Below are 27,562 nucleotides of genomic sequence, written 5' to 3'. Positions count from 1 at the left end.
CTCAGATTGTCACTTGCTAGAGCTGTGTGCACATCAGCACTGTACAGGCACATTCTGAGTGGATGGGAGATGCCCTCTAGAGACAGAAACATTCAGAGCAGAATGATTTCTTGTCAATTCTGGGGTGGGTGGGAGAGGAGCACAGCAAAGCAGTTGTGTGGATGTGGCCTTATTCCTCACAAAGCCACAGAGAAACCTCAAATACCATGATGTGTTCATACCTACACAGATCAGAATCATGCAAGCCATGGTATACCCTGTGACATTCTAAGTAAGCAAAAGTTGGACTTTGAAGAATTGAGATAGGAAGAATATGAACACTTTTGAACATTGGTGTTGGAGAAGACATTTGAGAATACCAAAAACAAAGACATACACACACACACACACACACACACACACAAAAGCATCATCAAACAAATCAACCCAGAGTTCTCACTCAAGGCACAGATGACCAGTCTCAGTTTATCCTATTTGGACTCATTATGCAAAGACCCAGCTCTCTGGAGAAGGCTCTAATGCTGGGAAAGGTGGAAGGAAAGAGATATCCCAGGTGGATAGACTCAATTACAGCAGTGATGAGTGCACCGTTGGAAGGCCAGAGAGACCAGGTTAGGGACAGATCTTTATGCCGAAAATCTATCTGTGGTCGCTAAGAGTCAGCAACAATTCTGATGGCAGTCCATCAATCAGTCCATTGCCCAAACAGAGACAGGTGGAAACAGGGCCTTCCATCCAAAAACGGGATGGAGAAAATTTTTATGTCTTGTCAGAAGAAGATCTAGGATGGATTTGAATCAGTTTCGGATGATTTTGAAGCAGTGAGCGTTTGAATGGGACGAACAGTCTCTGATTCAATCCTTTTTTTGTTTTTGTTTTTATTTAGTCTTTATTTTAAAAGATTACAAAATATAAGCAAAGTACCAAGATATCAAGTCATCTGATTGTCAGATACAAAATATAATTGTGGAATAGCATAAAATCTATGCCAAAGAAGAACATGTTGCTTCGCCCTTTTATTAGTAGAAAATACTGACTTTAGCAGTATGGGTACATTGCATATTTCCAAAAACTCATCTTTAATATCTGGAAAAATGTTGCTTTTCCAGTTTCTCAATATTATCCTTTTAACCACCCTCCATGCCTGGTACATTTGTAATTCCCAATAATTAGCGTTGGCATATGCTATAACTCAACATCACATTAACTTCTTTAACTTTTCAGGATTTTCCATAAATCTACTATGGGATATACATTAAAATACTATTCCAGAAATGTGTCAAAATGCACAGGACCATACTATTTGGATCACTGAACTCTCAATTTTTTTCCAACAGAGAAAATCTGATGTCCATCCTTTTGAATGCATTCTTTGTGGGGGGGGGTCCAAATCTGAAATGAGTTTGAATCAATACGTTTTGAGTTTAAATCATTGTAGGTCTGGATAGGAGCAACTGTCTATGATGCAATCCTAAGAAGACCATGTGGCTGTGGATGTCATATTGGTTTCTAGAAGTTAGGTGGTGGCAGCTGATTTACTGAACCATCAATTCTGCTGGAGATAGAACCATGGGAAAGCCCAACCAGAGGGGATTTTGAAGAAGGAGTTTCTGAAGCCTGATTGATTATAAACATTTTTAAAAATGGAGGAGAATGTATGTGAAATTATGACCTTGAGAAAAAAAAAATCGGATGTTCATTTATGTTTTCATTATTAGCTGCTCCTTTGCATTCAGATCTGGTCTTAGTAAAATAATGTAGCACTTGGGGAAGAAGATGCAGACCAGCAGGCCAGCACTAGAGGCCAAGATGGAGAAGACCTGAACAGCCACCATGTACTTGCCCTTGGTGCTTAGGTAGGTTGGCAGAAAGGAGACCCAGACACTGCAGAAGACCAGCATGCTGAAGGTGATCAGCTTGGCTTCATTGAAGGCCCCAGGCAGGTTCCTGGCCAGGAAAGCCACTGTGAAGCAGATGGTGGACAGGAAGCCCATGTAGCCAAGAGCAATATAAAACATGGCAACAGATCCTTCATTACATTGCAGGACAATCTCTCCAGAGTGGGAATGCATGTTGGAATCAGGAAATGGGGGGGAGACAACAAGCCAGATGCTGCAGATGATCACCTGGACCTGGAAGAACAGAGGATGATGGAGTTGGCCAAACTCCTTCCCAGCCATCTCCTCACTCTGTTTCCAGGTCTTGTGGACAGGAAGGCCAGCACAACTGTGACCGTTTTGGCCAAGACAGAAGAGACGGCAACCGAGAAGATGACATTGAAGGCTGTTTGTCGGAGAAGGCAGGTGGCTCTCCTGGGCTGGCCAATGAAGAGGAAGGAGGTCAAGAAGGAAAGCAGGAGAGAGGCCAGGAGGATGTAGGAGAGGTCCCGGTTGTTGGCTTTGACAATGGGAGTTTCTCTGTATTTAATAAAGAGTGCTAACACGAAGGTCGTAACTAAGGACCAAAAGAATGCAAGTGAAGCCAAGGTGATTCCCAAATGTTCATTGAAGGAGAGAAAAGTTATGTTCTTAGGCAGACATTTATTTCGCTCCTTATTTGGATGCTGATCTTCTGGGCATTTGGTGCAATAATCTGCATCTGAAGAGAAGAACAGTATCAATATTTTCATCCACTGATTGAAATCCTTATGGGGTAACCACTTAGATAGAAGGAAGAGAATAATAAAGGTTAATTAGGAACTGAGGCTGATGAGGGGCTGAGCTTTCCCCAGTTCATCATCTTGTCTTTCATGAACAGAGCAAGCAGGGTAGAATATTAACACAAAATATCTGCTAAATATTTGCCTTTCATCAAAGAGCTGCCCATGTCCTTTGGAGTCACCCACCTTCCTGGCTGGAGAAGGTCCCTTCTGCACAGTGAACACAGTTGTAGCAGCAGATGGGCTTCCCTTCCTGAGCCACCTTGAAAAATCCAAACCGACAACTTTCCACACACCTGGAAGAAGACACACTCTGAGCAGGAAAATGGGGAAGATAAAGGAATAAAGTTGAGGGCTGACTTTTTGAAAGAAAGGAATAGAAAGGCAGAGGTGGCAATGCCCTAATCAGAATTTCAGATGCAGACTGAACCTGATTTAACTTAAAGACTGCAACAATTGTGAACATTCTTATGACTGTATTTATCCTTATCAGGTTACTGTACTATGGATGGTTCATTCAGTTTATTAAATGATAATTGTAGTTTAAAACATCCAAGAAAAACCTTACAAAACTCTGCCTCAGTTTCCCATCTTTTCTACTATCCATTTTAGGTTTTATCCTGTAGGCATCCTATGACCTCTAGCTCCCCATTCTAACATCTAAAGTGTGACCTTTGGAAAGAGTTATAAAAATGAAAAAGAAATGACAACGTTTGAACCAAGAATCCAAACCTGAGGACCTGAACTGGGTAAAACCATGGAACATATGACAGACAAATTTTAGGGAGAGATTCTCTATAGTCATTGTGAAGTTCTCATAGATTCTTCTAAGAATCTTGCACAGAGAATGTGTTACACATTAGATAAAATGATAAAAAAATAGAAATGTAGTGAATGAAATGGTTTTTCACACCTTGTTAAACCTTTGAGGCCACATAATGGCATCTTGGTCAGTGACAAACTTGGGTCATAGGGATCTCTGCCTTGCAAAACTTCCAAATTTCACCCTCGCAAGAGACCCATTGGGAAACCACAACCAGTTCATAATGTCAAAGTCAGCTGCCAGCTGTCGATTCTTGTCCAGATACACCCCATTCATGGAACTGTTGTGAAACTGGGGCTTTTGCAGGAAAGGATGAAGCTAGAATGGCAAGAACAACATCATCAACAAGAAAAACTTGCAGCCTTTTATAGAAGAATTGCTTGATCTCCATTATGCCATTCTCAGGCTTAGGTTCACTAGATGAGTAAAGACCTTCAATCAAATTGTTCCTTTCTTGGCTGGTGTGGGTCTTCCGGGCTGTGTGGCCGTGTTCTTGAAGTTTTGTTTCCTAACGTTTCGCCAGCACCTGTGACCGGCATCTTCAGAGCACAGTGCAGGAGCGCATCCAAAACTCAGCATCCATACCAGGATAAAAGAACACGAAAGGCACTGCAGACTACAGCAACCAGAAGAATCTGCAGTAGCTGAACATGCTCTCAAGCACAATGGACACAAAATCCTATTTGAAAACCTGGCTACCAATCCTGAAAAATACAGCCTGCAAAAGGTCAACGAACTCAGCTCAACCACCAGGACATGTGAACAGTTCACACAATGAACTTGCTAATCACCCCCAGCAGCCCCTCGTTAACAATTCAATAGAAGAAAAAACCCTGCCTAATCCCCAGGAAGATACACACAGATTCAGACACCAAAACAAGCAGCCACTCAGTAACTCAACCCCCCCCCACACACACACACCCAATCCCCCTTCCCCCCAGATCTCTATAAATACCCACAGAAGGGTCACATCATCCTGGGCACAGAGAGAACTGCTCCTGTCTGTGCTCCTGCACTCTGAAGATGCCGGTCACAGGTCCTGGCGAAACGTTAGGAAACAAAACTTCAAGAACACGGCCACACAGCCCGGAAGACCCACACCAGCCATCGTATGCCGGCCGTGAAAGCCTTCGACAATACATTGTTCCTTTCTTTCTTCCTTTCTTGAAGTGACCTTCGGTTTCGGGTCACTTCCTGGACATATCGATGCAATTGTCTTGTAAGAACATGGAAATAGTTTCCCATTACTTTCTTCTGAGGTGCTTTGTATCTCCCTACTCCAGTCTACAGCCCTAGGATTTTCTGTGGATCTCCCACCCAAATTCTCACCAATGCCAATCCTATTTAGTTTTTGAGCCCAGACAAGTTCTACCAGGTGACCCCACCTGCCCAGTTCTGATTCATTGCTAGTTCTGTATTTGAGTTCCTATGAACCAACTTCATATCTGAAAGGCATCTGATATTCTAAATATTATTCATCATAAGCAGTATTTTAATTATTTTGTTAGTATCCTGCCTCTTATTCAGTAGCTTAAGAATGCATACATAGCGCCTCCTCCTCTGACTTTTCCCCATAGCAACAATCATTTGGGTCTCCAGAGTTCTAGTCCAACATCTTCACCACTACTCTGAGAGTTAAGCCAAGAGGCAGAAATTCCCAGATCAGAGATGGAAGTGATGGAAAGAAGCAAGACCTACTAGGAACACCTTTCTCTCAAAAGCTGGAAATAACTTTTCCCTTTCTGCTCAGGCAGGCATGATGGTTTTCAATAAACTGGATAAATATGCGGTGTCAATAGAAAGGCAAAGGCTTCCCCTGAAGGAGCCCATTTACAGAGCAGAAACTCTTCCGAATACAGAAGCAAGAGATCCACTTCACAGGGCCTCTTTTATTCCCCTAATTTAACTATTCCATATCATGTCTGTCTCAATCTCAATCTATATAGTATGCAAAACTAGTCCTTAGAATAAATACTTCTTGAGAACACTCGGATGCCCCCCTATGAATATCCTATATTTACCTTACCATCCTCAATAACTGATAGTAACTGATTGTGATAGTGACTGTTCTGTTTCACTGAGGTCTCTTTGATGGAGCAAGAAATACCTGCCAAGGTTGCAGCCGTTCCAGTTGCCCGGCATTTCTGCCTCCCTCCAGCATCCTCCCCTTGGATCTGGAGAAGCAGGCAGCATCTAAGACCCTCGCCACAGCCCAGATGGTGTTGTAAACATGGTGGCTGTCTAGAGAAAGGGTGTCTTCAATCTCCTCCTGCAATAGAGTATCCACTTTTACTCCCTCTTTGCATCTACGCCACCTTTTAGCAGTGAAGGCATGCTCTTCAGATAAACAAGGAAAAGTTATCATGGCAAATTGTATGATTGAAGAGTAAAGGGCTTCAGCTTTGTCATATTTTATCCAGTTCTTTGTTTGGATGGAGAAGGAGAAAATACTGTCAATGTGTCGGAAAGTTTTATGACTCAAATTCAAAGTGAGATCCCACATAGCTGTTACCACCCAGATTTTTCTTAAGGAAGGTTTTAACATGAATTGAAATAATTGCTCAATTATTTCCATCCCATAGAAATACATACTCTGCAAAGTAGATTCTGCATAGTAAATAAATACGCTGACTTGTTTCCATTTGCTGTATAAAGTAGAATCCATGTTAAATGGATTAAAATTCAACATTGTGATCCTCTGCACAAAAACAGCACAAATGCTATTTCTGGCAAGTAAAGGTGCTAGAGTTTTCAAGAACTTTTCTCCATTGTCAGTTTCTGGAGCGACAAGAGCCACTGAGGTCCATTGGAAATAGTGCAGCAGCTTAACCATCCCTGCATATTGGATTCCTTCTTCTGGGAGCATCCGGTAGAAGACAGGAAACCGGGTTTTATCATTCAGATCATTAGAAACAAAAGTGTATGAGATCTGGAGAAAATTGAAGGAATAAGTAAGAACCAGTGACATCAGTTAAATTTTACTACTTAATCTTTATGCATATTCAGACTGAGAGATAAGAATTCCCTAATTTTCTCCTACACTTCAAAAAAGTGTGAAGCTTTCCAGAATTTCATTTCATAGCCCTGAGAAACACATCTCAGAATGGGAACCTGCTCACTTCTTTCAGACAACCAACAGCAGCCTGAGAGTTTGCCATTGTACATGCCACTGGTGCCCATGAAAGCAACTTAAGGATCTGATTGACAATATTATGTTAATATAATTATATTATATTATTATCAAGTAGTTACTCTTTTAGCCAGCAGAGCATATATATATACCAGTGCCCTTTTCTATCTAGATAAATTAGATAAAAGAACTCTATGGGCTTCAAGGAAATATCCATTTGGCTCTTCTGGTGAGCATATGAATGTGATTTGCCACTGTCTTATTCTGGGATGTTTTTCAAGATCCCAGACCAGCCAATAGCCCTGGGCATAATCCATCCAAGTAGTAGGATCTGGATTATCATTTCTTGTCTTCCACACTTTTCCTTGCCAGCCCATGTGACTATCTCTCCTTGTACTGCTTTTAAAGTTGAAATAAGTATCCTTATATCTGCAACTCTCAACATGCCTGCTAGGGAGAAAGACCAGAGCATTGCAGTAAAATATCCATACACAGCCAGAGCTAAATGGTCATACTTTTCACTGGGTTGAAGGCACCTCAGAAGACCCATTGGTGCTTCTGATATGGCCATTCATCCACCTTTCAAGAAACAGACCTGTGGACGCTGATTTTGCATTTCAAAATTCATTGGAATAATGAATGAAAAATGAAATATAAATTTCTGCCAGGAAACAGGAAACCTCTAAAACATCATTTATGACACTTCTTTATAAACTTTTTTATTCTTGTCCCTAGTCCAGCTTGAGAATATTTTTTGCCCATCTGGTAAATGTTCTGAGGGATTCCTAAATCAAAATCAACCATGATATTTCCTGAAACCCACAACTTTTCACACTTACCTGTGGGATTTTGTAGATACTGAGCAAAGTTCCAGTATGTTGGGAGAGGTCAAAATCAGTCCCTTCAAGGACAGCCAGCAGGTTTTTCGCTCTTCCACACTTGTAGTTTGGAACATTTGCCTCCCCAGCAGAAAGCAGGTCCAGCAAGGCTTCAGCATTCATTTCTGCATTGGAATTACTGTCATGGACATTGTAGCCCAGAGTGATGTTGGGTAAGATCAGGGGATTCTGGTTGATCTCACGATGGCAATCAAGAAGGACAGGAGGTACCAGATATCCACTCCGTGCCTCCTGCAGTAATGGATGATGTATCACATCATTATCCTGCATTCGTTGTCAGTATCACATGTGCTTCTTGCTTCTTTGACAACGTCAGGGAAAACTTAGAGATCCTAACTAGGAAACATGAATACCATGTGATCGGTGTCACTGAAGCATGGTGGAATGGCACTCACAATTGGCACATGGCACGGGTAGGTGACAAATTATTGAAAACGGACAGACAGAGAAAGGGGATGAGGGTGTTGAACTGCAGCTGTAGAAAAAGGTACATGCAGAAAAACCTGGGAACAGGCCCTTGAGTATGGGTGAAGGGAGAGAGAAAGAAAAGGAATATCGTCCTAAGTGATTCTAGGAAACCTGAATTATTCTGGCATCTGGTCATGTAAGCAGAATCAGAGGTCTAACAGATCCTTGTCACCTCTTGCTGACAGCTTCAGCTTCCAAAGAAGAAGAGTCCGTTATCCTGCACCTAATCTCCATCTCTGGCAGGAAAGCATGAAATATGGGCTAGATGACATCTGTCAGAGATGCCCTAGGGATCCTGCCATGAATGTAGCTTGGATGAGAGCTTAGAGGACCCTTCCAAATCTATGACTTGATGACAATGCAGACTTTTGAACTGTTGAACCAGTTGAACAACTGGGAAACTGTCCGCATCTTAGACCAAGCTAAATCCAAAAATGCGAGGGAATCCCTGGAACCTCAGTATTCAGACAAGACAGCCACCAAGAGGCACATAGAAATAAACAACATCTACACACTATTCAAAAGAAACAATAAAAAGGAGACAAAAGACAAGAACACCTCCTCACCAGCAATCATCACCCAGATAAGCAGAGATTAACACCAGGCACACAATCAAGCAGTAAACAATACCCTAACCAAGGAACCACCAGAGGAAAAAAAAATTTTTTAAGGAATTTCTGATCCCTATTGTTTTCTCTAAGGATTTCTTTTTTTCCTTCCATATTTATTAGAATTGAAATCTGTGCAAGTTACAAAACAGGGTTTCCTAAATCACTAATTCTCTGTCTCCTAAAATGGCCTGAAGATTCAGGAAGAGAGAGATTTCACTGCTACTCTAAAACTCTTAGAATGTAGCTTGGATGAGAGGTTAGAGGACCCTTCCAAATCTATCACTTGATGACAATACAGACTTTTCCAAGACGCTTAATGCTTCAGATTTTGTTCTCTCTCTGCTATCTGCACTGAAAATCTCACCTTAATTTAATAAGCTGCAATTGGAAAAAGCCACCAAAGTCTCTCTGCACTTTCTCTCTCCTGCCAGATGCAGCTTTTCATAGCAGAACAGAGACTACCCAGACTCCCCCATTTTCTGAGAAAATGGGGCCTCTGCTTCTGCCTCCCTCCTAACTGTTACCCTCTCTGGTGCTCCTTCATTTCTCCTGCAAGCCGCCCTCTACATCTGGCTGCACGGCTGGATCTGTAAGAAAGGGAATATCTTTCTTCTTTTCAATGTTAGGAAACTTCTGAGAAGGGGGAATCTGAAAGGGTTCTGGTCAAAATGCACAAGATTCTTACGGATTAATATGAAATAGAAATCAGTGAGCAGATTGCCAGCAAGTTGTGCATATCGCACAAGTTTTGAGGCACTGTTCTTTTTGCAGATTGTAAGGAAATCTGGCCAACTCCAGGGTCTGAAGGAAAAGGCGATACTTTTGGCAATGCCCTAATCTTGATGCATCCCCAAAGCCTTTGTCACCTCCAATACCATTTGAGATACTGGGAAGAGGCATGGTAAATTAGAGAAAACTAAAATCAATAGTGGATGGACTGGCATCAAGCCGTTCCCCACATAATGACTCACCAGAGAAAAGATTTGCTGGAGGGAATCACACTGAAATTGTAAAGTGGTCGTATAGCTTTTCTTGCAGAGATGATTCCACCAATGACATAATGGGCTGGCCGGAAATAATTTCTCCAGGCTGCTCCATATTCTTCTAAAGTCAGGGGGCATTTTCTCTTTGGCGTCTCCCAGGACAGCTGGGGAAGCAGAAGCAGAAAAAGGAGGAGAACCATTCTGTGTATTTCTGACATGGCCACTGACTTATCAGAGGCAGTTTGAAAAGGGATCAGAAAGAACTCAAATCTGAAGCTTTGATGGGTTTCTGGCTGCAAAGGGAACCCAGCAAAAGCTTCAGGTCTGAAGGAGATCTAAGAGAATGAATCCTTCTCACGGATCCTTGTCTTCAACTTCAGTTCTAACTGTCCAGGGCGCATATATGACACTGTCCTTTCAGCCTTGGGGAGGAAATATCAGCCAGGCTTCCTCTGGAGATTCATTAAGAAACCAAAGCAAATCACCATCATTTCCAAAGTCTCAGCTTTGAGACATCCTAAATTCACTCTCTGGTTGCATGTAGAGCCAGAGAAAACATGTTTTCCAAAGTTGCCAGATGTGGCTCCCTCCTGTCAGATGGTTTTCTGAAGGGACAGACTTTAGCCAACTTTTCACCACAGAGAAGGATCCTGAAGCAATGGAGGAAGATGGCTTCTGAGGATATATGACCTCATAGATCTGAGGGAGTTGGACAAGAACAGATTGATATTTATTTTATTGTTGTATTTATTAACTTTCTTTAAAGTGCAAATGGAAGCAGCTTTATCTTCCAATTTCTCACAATAGCTAGCAAAGGTAAAACAACCTCTTTCTTTGGGCCAGATTGCAATAGGCTCCTGACCATTCAGAAAAGCCCTGCTGGGTGACACAATGGAGGACGAGAAGAAAGGTTTATTTGCCACCCTCACCACTACCTGCCTGACATGTATGTTCAAATCGCCCAGGACAGTCAGTCTGGGAGTCCTCAACGCCAGGTCCAAGACCAAGTTATCAGACTAGCGGGGAGGCTGGTGAGCAACAGTTCTCAAACTATCCCCAATTTGTCCCAATTTCCAATGCAAGGGACAGACACAAAAGCCTGTCAGTACACTGCCACCTACAGGCCCATATTTAAGCCTACACTCTGCTGATAAGAAAAGCAAAGGATGCTTACTTTTCCTTCCTTCTTGGAGTGGACACTTGCTGTCCATCAGCCCTGTGCAGCCTTGACTCCTCCTGTACAGAGGTGACTGAAGCGTTTCCTTGCATTGTTATCTGGGACTCCTTTAGTTTTGGCCTCTGAAGATAGCGTGCTGTCTCGGTTGTCTCCTACCACTTGCTGGTTGTATCACTGTCCCTCCCAGTTGTATAGATAACTGGAGTAGTGATGACCACTTGGCTCTGGACAATTGTCACTGCCTTGTTCGAGAAGAGGCAACTGCTGGCAGCCTGAAAATGGCTGTGCTGCATCCCCTCCTGAAGAGGCCTTCGCTGGACTCAGTGATGTTAGACAACTACTGACCGGTCTCCAACCTGTCCCTCTGGGGGAAGGTTGTTGAGATGCTGGTACTGCACCAATTTCACAGCAATCTAGATGGATCAAATTATCCAGACCCTTTTCAATCAGGGTTCAAGCCTGCTTTTGGGAAAGAGAGAGCATTGATCATTCTCCTAGATGACCTGTGTGGAGACCTGCATGAGCAAATTCTGCCACTCCTGGTCCTGATGCATCCCTCTATGGCTTTTGATACCACCAGCCATCGTATCCTTTTCCACCACCTGTGACATTTGGGGTTTGGAGATGTTATCTTGCAGTGGTTCCATTCCTTCCTTAGTAGGCAGTGTTGATTCTGGAGATGAGTGTCGCCTGACTCGTTGGGTGTTCCAGATTTGACTTTATCCCCCCTGCTTTGAACTTCTATATGAATTCAGTGGGAGGCATTATTCCACATTTTGGGGCAAAGTATCATCAATGTGCTTATGATACCCGATTTTATATCACCACTCCAGGCCATGGGAGAGATGCTGTAGGCTCCCTTTCCCAGTGTCTGGAGACTGTTTGGGTCTGAATGAGACAGAACAGACTGAAGTTCAACCCTGGCAAATCAACGTTTTTGAAACATCAGGGTCCTCTTTCGCCATCGGATTTTCTCCTTAATAGGCAAGGACTACCTATCATGGAGCCTGTTCATGACCTGGTGTTTCTTCCAGACACATGGCTCCTGCTGGATTCAGAGATGGAAGTGATGGACACAGGGTCCTACTCCCAACTGTGCTTGGTACGCCACTTGAAACCTTAGTTGGGGCAGGAAGACTTGACAAAGCAATTCATGCCATGATGGCCACCTACTTAGCTTTCTGTAATACTCAGTACTTGGGGCCGCCCTTAAAGAATATTCGGAAACTGCAGTGGGTTCAAAGCAACCCACGTACTTTCAGGCTGCCAAGTTGGCACCAGGTTAGGGGATATTTCATTGGTTGCCAATTGGTTTCTGGATCCCCTTTAGGATGATGTCTTTGACCTATAAATCCCTTCGTGGTTTGGCACTCAGATCCCAATGGACCATCTTCTCAAGCCAGTATTGGCCTGACCAGTTAGATCTACCAGGGAGAAAAGGTTGCAAATCCCACACTTTTGAGAGGTGCTTTTCCTGTGGCAGCATCACTATTTTGAAACAGCCTCCCTGTGCAGGTCAAGCAGGCTCCCTTCTTGCTGTTCTTTCAAAAGCTCCTGAAGGCCTAGGTGCTTTGGGCAGCCTTCCCCTCATTTGACTTGATGTGATTTGATGTTGCTCTCTTTTTCTTCTCTTGGCATTGTTCTCTTGCTGTTGTGTTTTTATGATGCACTGGATACCTTTTATGTCGTGGTGACAGAGAAATATGAAATAAAAAGAATAGCTCAAACATAATGAGAAAACCTTGTAAAATATTGCAATTTAAGAGCTGAAAGAGATTCTGGAATAAACCAGTGAAAATTTTCCTCATAATTATTTATTTATTTATTTATCTATTTATTTATTTACTAAAATTTTCAGCTGCCCATCTCCCCCCAGTGGGGGAACTCTGGGCGACTCACAAGAAACATTAAACACATGAATATATATAAATACATAAAACATCAGTTAAAAACATTACTAAAAAGGGGAAGGAGAGTCCAAGAAGATGAAAAATCTGAGGCTGAAGACAGAAGGCCTCTATGGGGCTAGCCATCCCCAATTATGGTATTTTGGGGAACTATCACAATGGAACCTAACATTTAGTTTACGAAAATACCTTTGCTTAGGAGCACATATATATTACAATGGGTATGAAGCTTGATTTGACCCTAAGGTGCTAGCATTTGGTGAATATGCTTTCGAAGATACAATAACAATAATGATAAGAATGACAATAGCCATAAGAACAATTAAGTGACTATCCAAAACAGGTAAAAATACTTCCTGCTACATTGGAGATTGTGTCTACAATGATAAAAATTGTTCTAGAACAGCATTTGCCAGTCTTGACAAATTTATTTATTATTTCTTTATTAAATTTGTACACCACCCATCTCTCCCGGGGGGTGACTCTGGGCGTCTCACCATTAAAGTAAAACACAAAAACAGTCCAAAATATAACTATCCACATTAATTAGTTAAAAAGTCAGGCTATATAAAAAGATCCTATAAAAAGAATGTATGGACGTCAACTCCCAGAATTCCCATCCAGCATGGCCATTGTTACAAATTGTAGAAAGTGAACTCCATACAATCTAAAGTCTGTTACAAATATTTTTAGAGATAGGAAAGCATGCACGTGAAATTATGATACACAGGGAAAAATGCAGAAAAAGAATGATTTATGTTTTCACGATTAGCTGCTCCTTTGCATTCAGATCCGGTCTTAGCACAATAATGTAGCACTTGGGGAGGAAGATGCAGCCCAGCAGGCCAGCGCTGGAGGCCAAGATGGAGAAGATCTGCACGGCCACCATGTATTTCCCCTTGGTGCTCAGGTAGGTGGGCACAAAGGAGACCCAGACACTGCAGAAGACCAGCATGCTGAAAGTGATCAGCTTGGCTTCATTGAAGGCCCCAGGGAGGTTCCTGGCCAGAAAAGCCACCATGAAGCAGATGGCAGCCAGGAATCCCATGTAGCTAAGGGCACCATAGAACATGGTGACAGAGCCTTCATTGCATTGCAGGATGATCTCTCCTAGTTGGGAGTGCATGTCAGAATCAGGGAATGGGGGAGAGACCACCAGCCAGATGCTGCAGAGGACCACCTGGATACTGGAAGAAGAAAGGATGATGGAGTTGGCCAAACTCCTTCCCAGCCATCTCCTCACCTTGTTCCCTGGCTTTGTGGCCAGGAAGGCCAGCACAACCGTGACTGTTTTGGCCAAGACAGAAGAGACAGCAATCGAGAAGATGATGTTAAAGACCATCTGTCGGAGAAGGCAGGTGGCTCTCCTTGGCTGGCCAATGAAGAGAAAGGAGGTCAAGAAGGACAGCAGGAGGGAGAACAGCAGGATGTAGGAGAGGTCCCGGTTGTTGGCTTTGACAATGGGAGTTTCTCTGTGTTTCACAAAGATTGCTGACACAAAGGAAGTAGTTAAGGAGAAGAAGAGTGCAAGGGAAGCCAAGATGATCCCCAGAGAGTCACTGTAGGCCAGGAAGGTTATTTCCTTAGGGAGACATTTCTCTCGCTGATTATTTGGATGCTGATCTTCTGGACATTTGAGGCAATAATCTGCATCTGAAGAGAAGAAAAATGACACCTACCATGTTCACCTAATCCTTTTCCCGGCCACCACCAAACATACCTCCTGGGGGGAGATCTTATGTGGAAGAAATAAAGGAAGATACAAATTTAGGGACTGTGACCATTTTGATTAAACACAAGGACGTCTCTTAGATTTTATACACAAGTGGGGGACTCAGGCTAATGACCCTTTACATCATCAATGATCTTTGCTTCCTATTCACTTTATTTTTAATATGTATGACATGTTTCAGACCCAGACCACGAAAGGTAGAAGGTAGAGGTGGAATCTACACACAAGGTATGTAGAGAAGGGTTTAGCCTTCTTCTTTTTTTTTTTTTTTAGTAATTTTTTTATTTTTTACAACAAACACAAACAAACAATAGCATAAAAAGCATAAAAAACCATCTTCCATTTTAAACCGTGTGTCAGCCAGTTACCAATCATTTGTGCCATCCATACATAGTCTTCACTCATCATTTATATAAAGTCTCATGTCATCTATCCAACACATATTTATATATTTATCAGTTATCAATTATTATTCATTTGTTTCTAGTCTATGGCACCAGCTTTCATAATAAGATTTATATCATTTTTATCCATTGATTATATATATATATATATATATATATATATATATATATATATAGTAATTTATATCAGTTTGTCAAGTTTCTATTATATAATTTGCTGATCTATTACATTATTATATCTTTTCATCCAACCATTGATAAAACAAATCCCATATCATATAGAATTGTTTGTCTTCTTGCTCTCTAATTTCAAATGTTAATTTACTCATCTCTGCACATTCCATAATTTTCTTAATGACTTCCTCCTGCATAGGTACTTTTTCATTTTTCCAATTTTTAGCAAATACAATTCTAGCCGCTGTCAAAACATTTACAATCAAATATTTCAGTTCTTTACTATATGTTTCAGGTATAATTCCTAATAGAAATGTCTCTGGTTTAAAGTCTATATGTTGTTTTGTCATTTTTTCCAACCATGTGTGGATTTTAATCCAATATCTTTTAGCTTCTGAGCATGTCCACCACATATGGTAATATGTTCCGGGCTTCTGATGACACTTCCAACATTTATCAGACTTGTTCTTGTACATTCTCGCAATCCTTGCTGGAGGTAAATGCCACCTGTAAAACATCTTATACAAGTTTTCTTTATATGCAGTTGACATTGTCATTTTATAGTTTTGAGACCATAATTTTTGCCACTTCTCTAAATCAATTCCATATCCAAAATTTTTCCCCCATGCAATCATTGTATCTTTAACCTGTTCTTCCTCCATCTTAAATTCTAGTAAATGTCCATAAAGTTTTTTGATCACCTTTTCATCAGCACCCATCAAAATTTTATCTAAAACAGTCAGCTCATCATAGATACCTTCTGCTTTAAAATCTTTATCGAATCTAGATTGTATTTGCAAATATGAGAACCAATTCATTTTTATACCTTGTTCTTCCAACGCTTGTATAGTTTTAAGTTCACCCTTTTCATTCAGTATCTCAGTATATCTGTTTGTTCCTTTTTATATGTTATTGGATAAGAAAAGGCTTCAATAGTGGATATCCATCGTGGAACTTTTAAATAATATTGTCTTCTTGTCTTCTCCCAGTTTAAAAACAATGCCTCTCGAATATAGTGCCTTCTAAAATAGCCCTGTGTTTTCATTCCCTTATACCATAAGAAAGCATGCCAGCCCAACAACAGGTCATGTCCCTCTAAGGTCAATAATCTATTATTTCTTAAAGTTATCCAGTCCTTTACCCACATCAGATTTGTCGCCTGGTAGTATAATTCCCAGTTAGGCAAGGCAAACCCACCTCTTACTCTTGCATCTTGTAGTAATTTAAGCTTTATTCTTGCTTTTTTACCCTGCCAGATGTATTTCAATACTATTTTATTTAGATCATCAAAGAACTCTTTCCCTAGACGAATTGGAATTGTCTGGAATAGATATAATATCCTAGGCAATATATTCATCTTAATGGTGGATATTCTCCCAATCATTGATAATTGTAAATTCTCCCATTTTGTCAGATCTATTGCAATCTGTCGTTTAAGTTTAACATAATTATCCTCCTTCAATGTACTACATCTTGGTGTAATGTATATCCCTAGGTATTTAACCCTGTTTGTGACCTGTATTTCTAAGACTTCTTCCAATTCTTTCTTTCGCCTTGCTAGCATATTCTTTGTTAATATCTTTGTTTTATCTTTGTTTATTTTTAATCCTGCTACTTTTCCATATTCTTCTATCTTTTCAATTAATTTAGATGCTGTTTCCAATGGGTCCTCTAGTATAAATACTAGGTCATCTGCAAAGGTTTGCAATTTGTACTCTTCCTTTTTGATCTTCATTCCTTTTATTTCTTTCTCTTCTCTTATATTCCTATTCAACACTTCTAATGTTAAGACAAACAACAGGGGCGATAGTGGACAGCCTTGTCTCGTCCCTTTTGTTATGTCTATCTGTTCTGTTAAATCTCCGTTTATCATGACCTTTGCAATCTGCTTATGGTATATTGTTTCAATGGCTTGGGTAAATTTTTTACCAAAGCCTATTTGTTCCAATTGCAGTAGCATAAATCGCCAATTCACGTTGTCAAAGGCTTTTTGTGCGTCTAAGAATATCAAGGCCATTTGCTTTTCAGGGTGTGCCTCATAGTATTCCAGTGTGTCCAGAATTACTCTCATGTTGTCTTTAATTTGTCTCTCTGGCAAAAATCCGTTTTGATCGGCATGGATAAAATTATTTAAATATCTTTTTAGTCTTTCTGCCAATATTGAGGCAAAAATTTTATAATCTGAATTTAGTAAAGATATAGGTCTATAATTTTTAACCTGTTGTGGGTCAGTGTCCTCCTTTGGTATAAGTGTAATATATGCTTCAGTCCATGTTTTGGGTATCCTCTTCTTTGTCATAACCTCATTCATAACTTCCAATAGTTGAAGGCTGAATATGTCCTGGAAGGTTTTGTAAAATTCCACTGGCAGTCCATCTGGACCCGGGGCTTTCCCGACATTCTGCTTTTTTAGAGCTTCTGTTAGTTCCATCATAGTTATATTCCCCTCTAACATTATTTCAATGTCTTGAGGTATCTGAGGTAATTTCGCTTTCTGTAAATATTGTCTTACTTCTTCTTCTTGTACATTCTCTTGATAATACAATTTTCCATAGTAATCTTGTATAATTTTTTTCTTGTCCTCATTACCAAAGCAGATCTGTCCTTCTTCATTTATCAATTGATTAATCCTTTTTGATTCTCTCTCTTTTCTCAGTTTATAAGCTAGCCATCTACCTGGTTTATTTGCATCTTCAAAGTAATTCTGTTTAGCACTTCTGATTTTTTGTGCCAGTTCCTCCTTTTCCATTAATCCCATTTTATGTTTAATTAGATCCATTTTAGCTTTAATGTCTTTTTTTTGCGGGGATTTCTGTAACTCTTCTTCCAGTTTTATCTTTTTAAAAGTCCTTGAGTATGAGTAAAACAAGTCACAGTAGAAAAAACAATATATCCAAGCCTCTAGGTGGCAGTGCTACTTTCTTTCATTAACTTTCTCTTCGCTTTTCCTCTTTCCCAGCCGGGGAGAGAGGAGAAAAAAAAGAAGAGAAAAGAAGAGAAAAAGAAATATGTTTCTTAAAACACTAAAAGAAAAATCTTAGTCCTAACGCTTAAAATCAGAAATTATTAAGTATCGAACAGAAAAGCCAGTCCAGTTGAGTTTAAAAATGAAATAAACCACACTCTGCCAGATTCAAGTCCATAAAAAGGGAAAGTTAAATAACTAAAGTTTTTTTTTCAAAGGCTCAATCTCGCCGCTTAGTCCCACTTTTCTTCACTTTTAAAAATTCACTTTGGATTACTTATGTCAGGTTCGGTCAGCACGGGGCTTCGGGGAAGCTCGCAGCCAGCGAACTCCACCGGCGGTAGCTAGCGAGGAAAAGAGGAACTGAAAGCGCCGCTAATAAATGGGCCACCTGCGCCCAGCCAAACTGGAAAACCGCAGCGGAAGCTTTAACTATACACTGATAACGGCGCGAGCCAACAATGAACGGGGCCGCAGGCAGCGAAACAAGATCGCCGCGCAGCACAGAACCCTCGGGCTTGCACATAACGGGGAGGGACCAACCCAAGCCGGAGGGGACTGCCAATCAAGGACAATGGACCCTGACCGAACCTGCCATCATGGACAATCAAGAGGGATTATTGGGGGGCCGATAATCTGCAGCGGTAACGCGATCGCGGGGCAGAAAAAAGCGCGGGAAGGGGGGAATATAACGAGTGATGCAATTGTACCAAGCCAGTCCTGGCTTTGCTTGTGACTGCTACGTTACGCATGAGTAAACCTCTTTTGTGAACCACACGTGTCACGGGAGTTTCTCTGTCGAACGGGGCAAACCTTACATAAAGCCAGGACTCCCATTGAGTGCTACCCGGTACACACCGAGGAGCGCTCACCTTTTTCCCTGCAGCCAAGACCGGAGAGGAATTGATTAACGGCACCAGGAGATGGCAAGTGATGGGGAAACCGCTTGCCAGCTGGGCAACCAGGAGCCCAGATCCGAAGGCGTGATGGCGGGACCAGTCCGGGGCGAATGGCGCACGGACACAGCCAAGAGGGTGCCAGAGGACGGGTGGTCGTTCGGCGGGGGCAGGAGCCCCAACGGGTCACCAGCATGGGGGGTCGCGACGAGTCGTGACTCGGAACCCGAGGCCCAGGAGCGTGAGGAACGATTCACCCGACTGGAGGCCAAGATCGAGCAGCGGATGGACGCTGTCCAAGTGATGTTGCAGACCATCTTCCGGCGGGGCAAGGCCCCAGGGGCAGAGTCGCAGGCGAAGAAGGAATCGGGCGATGCCGGCAGCAGTGAGGGTACAAACTCAAGAAGCTGCACGGAGCCTAGACCAGAGGTTGTGCAGATGGCTCCAGTCCCTAGCGTGAGGAAGAGGGGACCCACAACCACGGCCAGTTCGCGGGGCGCCAAGCGGGCGCTCAGCAGTGGGACGGAGCCAGAGGGCTTGACGGGACGTGCGATTCCCGGGAGCAGCAGCACAGGGTCCAGTAGCCAGGAGCCGGAGGAGAGGCTGGACGGGCTGGAGGGCGACCTCCAGCAGCAGACGACAGCTGTACCGGGCATGCGGGAGGCATGGCGTGGCGGACCCAGGGCTAGCAGAAGTGGTCAGCCTGACGGGGAGTGTGAAGGGGGGTCGGCGCCCCGATTCAGGAGCTCAAGGAGCGAGCTCTCGGGGGGCCCCGAGCCACTAACCTATCTCCGTACGCAGGGCAGGCTCCACTCAGAGATCCAGGGGGGAGCACCCAGTAGGGATGACCTGGAGGCTCTAGTGAAGTGGAGCTGGCTGGTGGAGACGGCAGGGGATGCCGGAGACCGGGGGAAGCGAGAGGCGCGAGCCCTGATACCAGCCACAGCGGATCAAAGTGAGGCAGCACCGGAGGCGAGGCGCAGGAGCCGATGGAGGATCGAGGTTGGAAACGCCCGGCAGACTGCAGGGACCTGCTACCGGTGTGGAGGCAAGGGGCATCGGATGGTGCAGTGCCCGTCGAGCCAGGGGGTCTTGGCGAGCTGCACAAAGGACGGGGTCTGGCGATTCCCAGCTACAAGGAACCCCGACCGATCCTGGGAGGAGACAACAGCTAGTGGAGCAGTGTGCAGCGGAGCCGGCTGGCTCAAGAGGAAGCCCGGCTCTGCGAGGAGGGGAGAGCGAGCCAGTGGGAGGCGACAGCCGGCGACACTGAGGCGCACCCCAGAGCAGCCAACAGAGTGGCAGCATGAGGAAGGGCGGGACAGAAGAAACTACTCGCCCATGAGGATCAGGGTCCACCTGAAGGGGGTGAGATCAGAAGCAGAGGCGAAAGTCGATGCCTTGCTGGATTTGGGATGCACCCACTGCCTGATCCACCCGGTACTGGCATCCGCGCTGGGGCTCAGAGTGAGGAGACTCAGGAAGCCCCTCGCACTCAGCCAGTTGGATGGATCGACGGCAGGGGGGGACCTGGCGCAGTATTGCACTGAGCCAGTCGGTTTGACAGTGGGGACAAGCCGGGAGGAGCTAGGCTTGGTAGTTGCCCCAGTGGCCGACCATGCACTAGTGCTGGGGCTGGCATGGCTTACGCGCCAGAACCCGCACATCGATTGGGTGGCCAAGACGGTGCGGTTCGGCGGCACCACCGAGCAGACGGGGTCGAGCTGCGGAGGTGGCACGAGAACAGGGGGCCCCACAGAACTCGGTGAGGTGGTGGCTGGGCGACGGCGAGCCGAGGGCGGGTGAGCTGCAGCAGCAACGGCAATGGGGCCCGGGCAACCAACTGCACACGCGGTGAGGGCGGCGCCGAGGGAGACCGGCAGAGGAGCCGGGGCGGCAAGCGCACGAGAGAGCGTGGCAGCAGAGATGGTGCGATTCGACTGCACCACCGGGCAGACCAGGTCGAGCTGCGGAGGCGGCGTGGGAGCTGAGGACTCCACGGAGCTGGGCGAGGTGGCGACTGCGCGACGGAAAGCTGAGGGCTGGCAGGCCGCAGCAGCAACAGCAGCGGGGCCCGGGCGACCAACCGCACGTGAGGCGAATACGAGGACGGCGCCGAGGGCGACCGACAAACGAAAGGGGTCAGAGACCGCCAAGGTGGCGGTGGCATCGACGACGAAGGGCCCCGCAGCAACGCAGGGGTCGGCTACAGCAGAGACGGTGGCAGCGGGACCCGAGGGCCCCGTGGCAAAGCAGACGGGGATCACACTGGCATCAAGAGCGGGGGCAGGAGCGGCGTCGGGAGCCAACTGGTCCGCACCAAGCGTGAGTGAAGCAACCGGCAGTAGACCGGGACCTGGCCACGGCCAGGGGAACCTGGAAGGTTGTAGGACACTGAGGGAGCCGCCGCTCAAATCGACGGACCCAACAAGGACGACCCAGCTGGAGGCGAAAAGCGGAGCCCAACCCCCAAGGGAGAAGCAGGGGAAGGGAGCCGAGCCGGAGCTGAGGCAGCGCTGTGCGGAGGCGAGCGAGGGAGACCCCTGGTTGGTAAACAACAAAGACTCCCTGAAGAAACAAGGGACCTGCTGGGAGCACAAGGGGAGGCTCTACGTTCCAGAAGCTTGCCGGGTGGATGTGCTCCGGAGAGGGCACACCGAGGACACTACAGGACACTGTGGGTTTGTTAGGACTTTCCACCTCCTGCGTGAACAGTTCTGGTGGCCGTCTCTCCGGAGGGATACGAGGGAGTACGTGGCCAGCTGCACGACGTGCGCAGCGGCGAAGGAAGGGAAGGAGGGGAAGGAGAACCTTCGGGGACCCGTCCTATAAGTGACTCGGCCATGGTAAGGCCAAAACCCCAAGCCAAGGAAAGGCACACCGTTATGGCAGATGGGGGGGGGCAGCACCCTAGTAGCCCAATTAAGAGGGGGACTTGTCTTCAGGGGGGCGGTATGTCAGGTTCGGTCAGCACGGGGCTTCGGGGAAGCTCGCAGCCAGCAAACTCCACCAGCGGTAGCTAGCGAGGAAAAGAGGAACTGAAAGCGCCGCTAATTAATGGGCCACCTGCGCCCAGCCAAACAGGAAAACTGCAGCGGAAGCTTTAACTATACACTGATAACGGCGCGAGCCAACAATGAACGGGGCCGCAGGCAGCGAAACAAGATCGCCGCGCAGCACAGAACCCTCGGGCTTGCACGTAACGGGGAGGGACCAACCCAAGCCGGAGGGGACTGCCAATCAAGGACAATGGACCCTGACCGAACCTGCCATCATGGACAATCAAGAGGGATTATTGGGGGGCCGATAATCCGCAGCGGTAACGCGATCGCGGGGCAGAAAAAAGCGCGGGAAGGGGGGAATATAACGAGTGATGCAATTGTACCAAGCCAGTCCTGGCTTTGCTTGTGACTGCTACGTTACGCATGAGTAAACCTCTTTTGTGAACCACACGTGTCACGGGAGTTTCTCTGTCGAACGGGGCAAACCTTACAACTTAGGGTGTTCTCTAAGCAAAGTTAAATAATAAAGGTCCATCTCACCAGGTTGACACACTTTCTTCTTCCGTTTGGAGCTGTCCCGGCTTTTGCAGTCTCAATGGCTGCCGCTCCGTTGCTGGTTTCAGGAACTTCTCCTGGATCAACCAGAGATTTTGCGATATCCCTGGGATCAACAGGACGTGCCCTATCTAGTCGCTGTCTCTACGGGACGGCTTAGGTCCTTCGGGACCGTCCAGCATCGGAGATATCAGCTGTGATCTTGGGAGCTCCAGATCGCACACCGTACCGCCGCGACGCCAGCTCCGCCTCCTAGCCTTCTTCTTGAAGGTCTGCCCATTCCCCCTGGAGTCACCCACCTTCCTGAGTGGAGAAGGTCCCTTCCTGACAGGGAACACAGTCGTAGCAGCAGATGGGCTTCCCTTCCTGACCCACCTTGAAAGAGCCAGACCGACAACTTTCCACACACCTGGAGGGAGGCAGAGTCTGAGCACAAAAGGGGATATAGTTTAGCAAAGATGCCCCAATGTAAAGGGATAGGAAGGCGGAGTTGGAGAAGGCTAATCGGGACATCAGCCACAGGCTGAACCTGGTGGACCTTCAAGCCTGTAAGCAAGACTAAGCCTATTTAAGAGAAGCAAAGTCATACACTTCTCCTCTTCCAGTGCTGTGAGATCAAAGGGGCAGTGACTACAAGGAGATGCTTCTCGTTTTGGCTCCCTACTGTGGAATAGTCTTCAATAGGAGATCAGGCTTGCCTTGACCCTTGTGACCTTCCAGACAAAGGCTACAGAAAAGCTGCTCTGGAAGTCCTCTTCACTTGCCTAGCATAGCGTAACAGCTGAGGAATTCTTTTGGTGCTTCGGTTTTAAATCAAAGGTTCTTGTATTGTAAATTTATTGTTCACATCCCCTGAGGGGTACATGATTGCGATGGACCAACATCCAAGAAATAATCACATTATGCCTTCCTGTGAATCGTTCGTGGCACTTTTTGGACCATTAACGTTTTCAGTCTGAAAGCCTCTTAGGGCTGGCTGGTGTCTCTCGTCCAATTCTGTAAATAATGACACAATGGAAAGGGGAAAACAATTAACAAGAAATGGTGATGCCTGAATCTGAAATCTAACCTGGAGTCCCTGAACTGAGTCAAGCCGTTGGATATGGAAAGCATAAATTTTAGGAGGGATTCTCTGCAACTATTCTGAACTTTTGGAAGACTTCAGAAACAATTCTGAGGAGCTTCACAGGGAATGTAGGGCACTTATTAGAACCATTTTGCAAAAAGAGGACTGCAATTAATCACATGGTTTCATACCTTGTTCAACCATTTGGGCCAAGTGATGGCATTCTGGTCAATTACAAATTTGGGTTCCTGAGAATTGCCTCTTGCAAAACTCCCAAATTTCACTTTGACAAGAGACCTGTTGGGAAGCCTCAACCAGTTCACAATATCCAAGTCAGCTGCCAGCTCTCCTGTCTTGTCCAAATAGACCCCATACATGGAACAGTTGTGAAAATGGGAGGTTTGCAGGAAAGGATGAACCTAGCATGGTGAGGAAAATGTAGGGTTTGGGGGGTTTTTTAAGGAAGTGCTTGATCTCAGCTCAACCATTTTCAAATTCTGATACTTTCAAAACCTTAAGATTGTCAAGTCTAACTCTGTTCCTGATCATTTCACGTATACCTCTCCACAATTTTCTGGGCAAGAAAATGAAATGGTTTGCCCTGGTTTTTCTCCGTGTAGTTCCTTCAACTACCAGCACCCTCATCTTGAGGGCACCAAGGTGAAAAGGCTGTTACAGAACAGAGTACATTTATTAAAGTAATAGCCCCAATTTCAAGGAAGGCATTCGAGGACAATAAGGTACACACAGACATAATACCCAGGTAGAAATAGTCAGCTGAATAAAGAACTACAAGTAGAATGGGTGATCCACTTAACTGACCAGGAGTATGTAAGAGCTACTTTAAGAGGGTGAACAGAAAACTAGCTAACCCCATTTGAGTCCATTTCGGGCAGCTGAAGTTGGTGCAGCATGAATTTGTCTTTTATTCTCATCCTAATTTAATATTTGGTCAATAATGCAAAGCTCACTTACCACCTCATCCATATTTTTGCACATAAATATATTGACAACTATATGGATCTGCACAGAACCTGGGAATATACCATCTTCTCCCCCAATTAATACATGATTCTTCTTTCAAGCATCTTTATCATGCTATATAGTTTCTTGAGACCGATTTCCATAGTAAAATCGAGCTCCCAGTATCAGACCATGTTGGCAGCAGCATTGTTAGTAACTTTTCTGTCATTTTTCAGAGGTCTCCCTGTCTAAGAATCCCACAAAGAATTTATGTATATTTATGTCCTTTCCTGGGTTTGGCTTCTACTGATAGGGTGTCCCAAATACAAGGGTGAAAAGTAGCCTCCGGAATGCAGGACGCTTTCTATCAAATTACTTCTTGGGCTCATCTCCCTAGAGTCCTTCTTTCATTGGGCCTGTGAGCATCTGCTTTTTCCTGAGATTTTCTATATTTGACTCACTAATATTGTCCTCCAATTTAAATGGTGCTCAAGGTGCTTTTCCTCTGACACAATGTTGTTCCCCTTCTTTTTTATTTCCTTTCCCTGATTGTCTGTTGTGACCAGCAGGTAAAGTAATCAGAGGCCATTTTAGAGAATTAGCTTGGATGACTGAAAGGGTGGCAATAACAAGAATAACAAAAAAGAAGAATATAGCTCTTTGTATTATGCGCAGAGATTCTCTGACCGGAATTTTGAGGAGGAGGAGGAGATGTGTTAGGGGAACATCTGCCCACTCTCTCACACTATCTCTGGAGTCCATTTAACTACAAACCTCCCCCTTTCTTCATATGGATCCACTCTGATGTTCACTCAACTGGCTCCACTGTGAACACAGAGCCATAGACTCCTCCTTAGGAAATTTGGGAAGAAAAGCATTGACAATGGAATTCTCCAGAGACAAGGGAGTTCCGCCAGAAATGGCAGCAGTTACAACATAACCTGTAAGAACTGAGTCAGCGTAAAGGTCGAAGTTATCGGACCGGCACTGGAATTTTTCCTATCATAAGATTCAGATGTAGCAGCATCCAATTGATAGCCTTTTCTGGCCTCCTTTACTACCCTAGTCCCTTCCCCTCTGTTTGGCTTGCCATACAATTATGTTCAAGTAGGCAAGGAAGAATAGCTTCACAATTTCTTCTGGATGCTTGGAACCTTCTCTCAAGAGGACCCTGACTTTTCCTTCACCATAAGCTTTGTATCTTCTTACCAGCTTCTATACGTGACATTAAAAATGAACTTATTCTGCTGAGAGGTCTTTGATGGAGAAACCAATACGTGCCAAGGTTGTAGCCTTTCCAGTCCCAAGGTCTTTCCACCTTCCTTCAGCATCCGCCTCTTAGATCTGGGCACACAGGCAGCACTTAGGGCTCTTGCCACAGCCCAGACAGAGTTGTAAATGTGGTGGCTGTTGAGAGAAAGGGTGCCTTCAACCTCCTCCTGTGCTAGAGTTTCCAGATGTTCTTTCTCTTTGCATCTGAACCAGCCTTTCACAGAGTAGGGATGCTTTTCAAATGAACACGAAAAAGCTTTCCTGGCAAACTCAGTGACTGAAGAGAAAAGGAGATCAACATTGTCATATTTTATCCACTTCTTTGTCTGGATGGAGAAGGAGAAAATACTGTCCACAAAGTGTAAAGTGATATCTCTCAAAGTCAAAGTGAGATCTCTCATAGCTGTGACGATCCAGATTTTCCCAATGCTAGGTTTTATCACAAGCTGAAATATTCGGTCGATAATACTATTCCATAGAAATAAAGATTATGTAGTGTTGTCTCAAGGGGACGCGGTGGCACAGCGGCTTAATGACGCTGAAAGTTGCCGGCCAGAAATGGCTGACGCTTCGGCGATTCGGGTCCAGCCTTCGCGCTAAACAGGGTGAGCTCCTGTTTCCTCCCCAGCTCCTGTCAACCCAACAGTTTGAAAACTCACGTGAGTAGATAAATGGGTACTCTCACTCCGGTGGGAGGAAAAATGCTGGTGGCGCTTGCACGGGAGTCGGGAGCAGCTGCCGGTAAGCGCGAAACCGCACTCGCCCGAAAAGGGCGCGAAGCAACGGAAACCCCGCCTCCTGTGCTCGCCAGCTGGGCTCTGCTCTAGGAAGGAGGCTCTGGCAAACCACTTCCGAAAACAATTGCCTTGAAAACTGCAAAGGACTCGTCCAAAGCAGTCACTGCAGGGTCAGTAATGACTGAGCGCAGACAAAAAAAAAAAAGTGTTGTCTCTGCAAAATAAATAAATACATTGACTTGTTTCCATTTGAGGTATAAATCAGGGTGTAGCTTAACTAGAATCATCTGCAACCCTGATAACCTGTGTGAGAAAACAGCACAAATGCCATTTTGGGTGAGTAAAGGTGTTAAAGTTTTGAAGAACGTTTCTCCATTGTCTGTACTTGGAGCAACAAGAACCACTGAGGTCCATTGGAAATACCGGATCACTTTAACTATGCCTCCATATTGGATTCCTTCTTTTGGGAGCATCCGATGGAAAAAAGGGAACCGGGTTTTATCATTCATCTCCTCGGAAGCAAACGTATAAGAGATCTGAGAAAATGGAAGGAATTGGTAATAACCAATGAAATCAAATTTTGCATTTTTACCACTCAAAATTGGAATTGGAAAATAATGTCCATAATGAGAAAGAGAAGTTCCACCTCTTTTGAGGAGGATGAATTGCTGTCAGCTTTACCAGGTAGACCAGACAGGAAACATGAGCAGATAAACTAATTCTACTTTATCACTCTAACACAGGCAACTGCATGCCTCTATTCTACCTTTAGCTACCTCCTTTCCATTTTTGGAATATTCTGGGAGATTCCAGCATAGAAATTGACCAAGTACTAGAACTCTCATACCTGTGGAATTTTGTAGATGCCCAACATGGTTGCAATATGGTGGGAGAGGTCCGAATCGGTCCCTTCAAGGACAGCCAGCAGATTTTTCTCTCTTCCACATTTGTAGTTGGGAACATTTGCCTCCCCAGCAGAAAGCAGGTCTAACAAGGCTTCAGCATTCATTTCTGCATTGGAATTACTGTCACGGACATTGTAGCCCAGAGTGATGTTGGGTAAGATCAGGCGATTCTGGTTGATCTCATGGATTGTAATCAAGAAGGACAAGAGGTACCAGATTTCCGGGTTTTGTTTC

At 44.7% G+C, this 27,562-nt stretch overlaps 1 pseudogene; it reads right to left on the bottom strand.

Annotated features, from left to right (window-relative positions):
- Window positions 1-1,700: 1,700 nt before the first annotated feature.
- On the bottom strand, window positions 1,701-27,562 carry LOC148214014 (vomeronasal type-2 receptor 26-like; annotated as a pseudogene).

The sequence above is a fragment of the Python bivittatus genome, unplaced genomic scaffold, assembly GCF_059951505.1.
Source record: "Python bivittatus isolate LINGU-HERP-01145 unplaced genomic scaffold, Pbiv_v1 ctg000820_np1212, whole genome shotgun sequence".
Classification (NCBI taxonomy): Eukaryota; Metazoa; Chordata; class Lepidosauria; order Squamata; family Pythonidae; genus Python; species Python bivittatus.
Note: the sequence above shows the minus strand (reverse complement) of the source record. Positions and strands in the feature narration are given on the sequence as shown.